We start from the raw sequence: 6093 nt of genomic DNA, 5'->3' as shown, positions 1-6093 counted from the left end.
GAGACACTGGCCGTTAGGCGGCCGTCAAATTACGTCACCGCAAAACTCTAACAAATGCGCATGCGTTGTATTTACTTCCTATGTGTTAGGCTCAACGCGCATTCTAGTTTTGCGCATGCGCTTTCCTCGATTCCTCCGGCTATGTCTTGTATTTTGTCAAAATAGGTCACGCAAATACAAATTACGGCGAGTGGTGCGCATGCGCAATTGCTCATGAAAACGTGAACGAGCTTTTGAATGACGTACAGAGCGGGTGGGACTGCTCTGTACGTAATGTAATGAATAATCCGGAAATCAATGGAGGGAGGAGCAACAAACGGCCGGGAGAGTAAATATAACATGTTTATAACACTATAATCTATATACTTATATTAAAAAAAAAAATAGCGATCATGTTATTTAGGACTTATATAGTATATTACAGGCGACGAAACCACTAAACTTAACCTTCACTTTAATATGAGGTAGGTACATAGCTAATTTTGTACCTATTCAAATTAATGGGCGTTGCTTATTGCCCCACACGGGGGAGAAGCCTACATGGAAGAGTCTAACCATTAGTGATTAGAATTGGCTATAAAAGTTAATGAGATACTAAACCCATTTTTTTTTCTTTAATGATTCAGATAGAGCATGCCATTTTAAGTAACTTTCAAATTTACTCCTACTATCAATTTTTATTCGTTCTCTTGCTATCTTTATTTAAAAATGAGAAATTTAAAGCTTAGAAGCCAGCCCATTTTAGGTTCAGCACCATGGATAGCGCTTGCTTATTGGTGGATACAGTTAGCAAACCAATAAGCAAGCATAACCCAGGTTCTCAACCAAAAATGGGCCGGCTCTTAAAGGGACACTGAACCCAATTTTTTTCTTTTGCGATTCAGATAGAGCTTGAAATTTTAAGCATCTTTTTAATTTACTCCTATTATCAAATTGTCTTCATTCTCTTGGTATCTTTATTTGAAATGCAAGAATGTAAATTCAGATGCCGGCCCATTTTTGGAGAACAACCTGGGTTGTCCTTCCTGATTGGTGGATACATTCATCCACCAATAAAAAGTGCTGTCCAGAGTACTAAACCAAAAAAACTTGGATGCCTTCTTTTTCAAATAAAGATACAGAGAGAACGAAGAAAATTTGATAAAAGGAGTATATTAGAAAGTTGCTTAAAATTGCATGCTCTATCTGAATCACGAAAGAAAAAAATTGGGTTCAGTGTCCCTTTAAGCTTTACATTCCTGTTTTTTAAATAAATATAGCAAAAGAACGTAGAAAAATTGATAATAGGAGTAAATTAGAAAGTTGCCTAAAATTGCATGCTCTATCTGAATCATTAAAGAAAAAGTTTGGGTTTAGTGTCCCTTTTAAATTTACTTATTTTTGCTAAAAATCCCCTCACTTGAGTGGTATATCAGTGTTTCTCAACTCCAGTCTCCAGTCCTCCAGATTTTCATGATATCTTAAGCACATGTGCTCTAGTTAAAGGGACACTCAAGTCAAAATTAAACCTTCATGATTTAGTAACAGATCACGCTTTTAAGAATCTTTCCAAATTACTTCTATGATTAAATTTTGCACAATTTTTTTAAATACACACTTTTTGAGGCACCAGCTACTACTAAGCATGTGCACAAGCTCACAGGGTATACGTATACTAGTCTATAATTGGTTGATGTCAGTCACATGGTACACGGGGCTGGCAAATGGGACAAAAAATACATTTGCCAGAAAAAAAAATCTACTGTCTTTGTCATTGCATTGTCTTTTTATTTTGCACTCGTTAATTATGAAATTCTTCTGTATTTAGTAGTCCTTTAAGATTCCATAAAAATCTGGCCTGTTAGGGGTACTTGAGAACTGGAGTTAAAGGGATAGTAAACCCCAAAATGATGTTTTATGATTCAGATAGAGCATGCAATTTTAAGCAACTTTCCAATTTACTCCTATTATCATTTTTTATTCGTTCTCTTGCTATCTTTATTTGAAAAAGAAAGCATCTAAGCTAAGGAGCCAGCCAATTGTTGGTTCATAACCTTGGACAGCACTTGTTTATTGGTGCTGTCCAATCAGCAAGCACAACCCAGGTTGTTCACAAAAATGGGCCGGCATCTAAACTTACATTCTTGCTTTTCAAATAAAGATACCAATAGAATGAAGACAATTGGATAGTAGAAGTAAATTAGAAAGTTGCTTAAAATTGCCTGCTCTATCTGAATCACGAAAGAAAAAATTTGGGTTCAGTGTCCCTTTAATTCTATTATCACATTTTCTTTATTCTCTTGTTATCCATTGCTGAAGGGACAGCACTGCACTACTGACATGAAGCTGAAAATATCTATGTAGCCAATCACAAGAGACAAATGTGTGCCAATTAGCAGCAGCTCCCACTAGTGTAGGATATGTGCATATTCATTTTTTAACAAGGGATACTAAGAGAACGAAGCAAATTTAAAAATAGAAGTGAATTTAAAAGTGTCTTAAAATGACCGGCTCTATGTGAATCATGCAAGTTTAATTTTGTCTTTCCTATCCCTTTGAGAAACACTGTGGTATATTGATGTATAAAAACAAAAAAAAAAGTATACTCATCTGATAAGAGGTTTGTTATAGACTATATTATAATAACAGAAGATACGGAAACCAATGCAAAAGGGGGTCCCAGGTGAAAATAAGTTTTAAGATCATGTTCTATTTAATAAGAACTTGTTTGATGCTATCCGCTTGTGTTTGATGCTATCTGCTTGTGCTTCTATTAATTACACTCTGACATTCTTCTACCAGAATCAAATGGTCACTGAGGTCTCTGCCCACTACATCAAGATTGTGGGGGTATACAGACATCCCAACCTGCAAAAACTCATTTCAGGGAGGTGGCTTCACCCGCTACTGCACCACCACCCCCCCCCCTCCCTCCCAGTTATATATTGGACACCTTGAAACTCTAAATAAGATAGAGACTTATCATTAAAGTAGCTTCCCACTAAAGTCACATTAAAAAAGTAGCTTTATTGCACAACCACATACAAACCTATTTTCCAGTGACCGTACGCTTGTTGAATGCTTAAATATTTTATAATACTAAGCTTAATTACGTGCAGTAAATAAGGTAGTATTTGTGTTTTATTTTATTAGAATAAGTGGGGGCTTTTTGGTTACTGATGCTTTAAGGGTTCTATAACATCCCAGCAACTAAATGCATTCCTTAAAGAAACACTTTTCTGGATTTGGGCCACATAGGATCATGGTACTTGGAGTTTCAGGGAGATTGCATTCCATTTGCTGGCATCAGGGAGCCGCTATTACAATCAGGGAGACTCCTTGAACTTCAGGGAGAGTTGGGATGTCTGGGGTATGTTGAGGCATGAGACTACTAAAAACACCCTCAAAAATAGCTGCTGGGGAGATCAGTTCCTATGAAATATGCACTTTATTCTTATAAGATGTAAGTTACACCGCAGAGAGGATAAAATCTAGGCTTTATATAGGCTTTACAACATAAAGATATTGAATAAACTTAGGACTAGACGCTATACAAGTTACTATTGATCATAACTGCGCACAACATAGAGGCAGGCAGCCTTATCGCTGTATATAGAGGTGGATCATACTAACTATACTCGAGATCAGCTGCCCAAATACTGCACCAGCTCCCAAGTAATAGATATAGCTAGTTCTTCCTATGGGTGGTGTTATAAAATAATAGTGACAATCTTCTATGACTCTATTATGTGAATCAGTTCATACTGTATTCTGTGCACAATAATATCCACACCTACACTACCTAGTATACCCAATATTATTGCAAAGAATGCTTTTCCTATCATAGTTGTTGATCCAAAACTGATAAGTGAATGTAAAGTGAGCTTCATCACTAACGTTACCCTTAACGTTTGTATAAAAAAAAATAGTAGTTTCATTCATCAATTTACTCCGTTGTTAGTATATACCTGTTTTTTTTAACTTTGAACATTTGCTCCCGTTATTTTTCATCCTCCACCCGGCACCGCACGCCTAGTTGTTCTCATTAGCATTGACGTCTTCCGAACCAATCACGGCTCTAACCACAGGGGGACCCAACCCCTTAGGATGACATCACGACTCCTTCTTGCGCTTGCGTTGTACTCATGTTCACGGATGATTTCCTTCAAGCTCGTGCACATTTTGCGCATGCGCAATACTTTTCTTTACGGAGTCCTGTCATTTCAGAATAACTGTACCGCTCTGTAAGTTGATCTGTATAAGGGCTCCGTATTCTCTAATTACATCCGCTTAGTTTTCAAACAAATACTGTTCATATTTATATAATAACTTATTATTATTTCGATTAACACCAATTTTTAATATCGTTATTTATGTTATAAATACATTTCATTACATTCCTTACAAACATATCCATAGCAGATTTATTATATAACCGAAAAGACTATATAATGGATTGTTACTATCCTAATTAAAATGAATTAAAATTTTAAAATCCTTAGTATTCCATTTGCTGACTATAATTTTACTCAAATATCAATCAATTGTTCTTACTGATACGATATTTTTCAACAATTTTATCAGTAATTTTAATACAGTCTTTCCTTTTTTTTTTTTAAAAAGCATTAATTGGCGGAATTATAGGCTGGGGTAAGAGATCCTTTCCTTTGCTTCACAACGATAGTATTCATTGAATCTACAGATTCAATGAATACTATGTTGATTGACAGCGGAGAAAATGATTTTACGCATGCGCAATGTCAAACTGAAACGGGAGCGCGCATTGCTGATACGTAAACAGCGGGTGGGACCGCTGTATACGTAATAGGAAGGAAAACAAGGAAGTTCACAGTGGGAGGAGCAGGTATAGTAAATAGTCGATACCTGCAATATAAAATTATAAACATATTACAAATTTTTAAAAAATAAATAAAGTGGCGTTATGAATAATATAATGATTGTCTAGACAACTATATTTACAAAACCGGGATAATTTACAATCACTTTAAAGGAGCAGTCTACTTGAAAATGTTTATTGTTTAAAAAGATAGATAATCTCTTTATTTACCATTCCCCAGTTTTGCATAACCAACACTGTTATATTATTATACTTTTTATCTCTATGATTACCTTGTATCTAAGCTTCTGCAGACTGAGCATCATTGGAAATGTAGTTCTGAAACATCTGAGTGCCAAGGTTCGCCATCATTGCTATAGGTTGTCCCGTATATTACTGGAGGACAGGTTAAAAGCTAACTCATGGACTTAAAGTGAAGGTCAATTTTGACGAATTGGTGCCTGGTTTTTAATAATCCTATTAAAAACAAGGGCACTTTAATTCATCAAAATTGACATTTCAAGCGTTTTATTCAAAAACGTACCTTTTTTATCCTGAAAGCGGCTCCATCGATTCCCCCGGCCGTCGGAAGCCTCTGCTTACGTCAGAAATGACAAATCCGGCTTTCTCCAATAAAGGTGTTCCCCCAGGGGGGATCATGGCCTGAGGGAACGCTGTGATTGGAGGAAGCCGGATTCGTCATTTTGGACCCGTGAAGAGGACTTGGGACGGGCAAAGGAAGCGCTGCAGCGACTCTCAGGATTAAAAGGTAAGTTTTTTTAAAAAAAAACGCTTGAAATTTCCATTTTGATGATTTAAAGTGCCCTTGTTTTTAATTGGATTATTAAAAACCGGGCACTAATTCGTCAAAATTGACCTTCACTTAAAAAAACTGGACATTTTAGTGTCTTTTTTTGTTTACATTTTACTGGACAACCTGCTAAAATACTGGACTGTCCAGTTGAATACTGGATACTTGGCAACCAGTCTGTAAATTAGGAAAATATAGTAATGCTTTTATTAGAGCTTCACATAATATAGTAGTTGCTGCTTGGAATTGAATTAATTGTATAACATGGTTAATAGAGTTTAACTAGCTCACACATAATACTGTGCAGCCATATAAAGTAAATAACACTGACTGACTGTAAAGAATGACATTATAAGCTTGTAATTTAGACCATATAACGTCGGTTAGGCTTTTCAGCCAATCACTTTGATGACTAGTCCTCTATAGGGCGGATCTAAATATGAGTGACAGGTGGCTGCACCACTCA

Source organism: Bombina bombina, chromosome 7 (assembly GCF_027579735.1).
Source record: "Bombina bombina isolate aBomBom1 chromosome 7, aBomBom1.pri, whole genome shotgun sequence".
NCBI lineage: Eukaryota > Metazoa > Chordata > Amphibia > Anura > Bombinatoridae > Bombina > Bombina bombina.
This window is presented reverse-complemented; position numbering follows the sequence as displayed.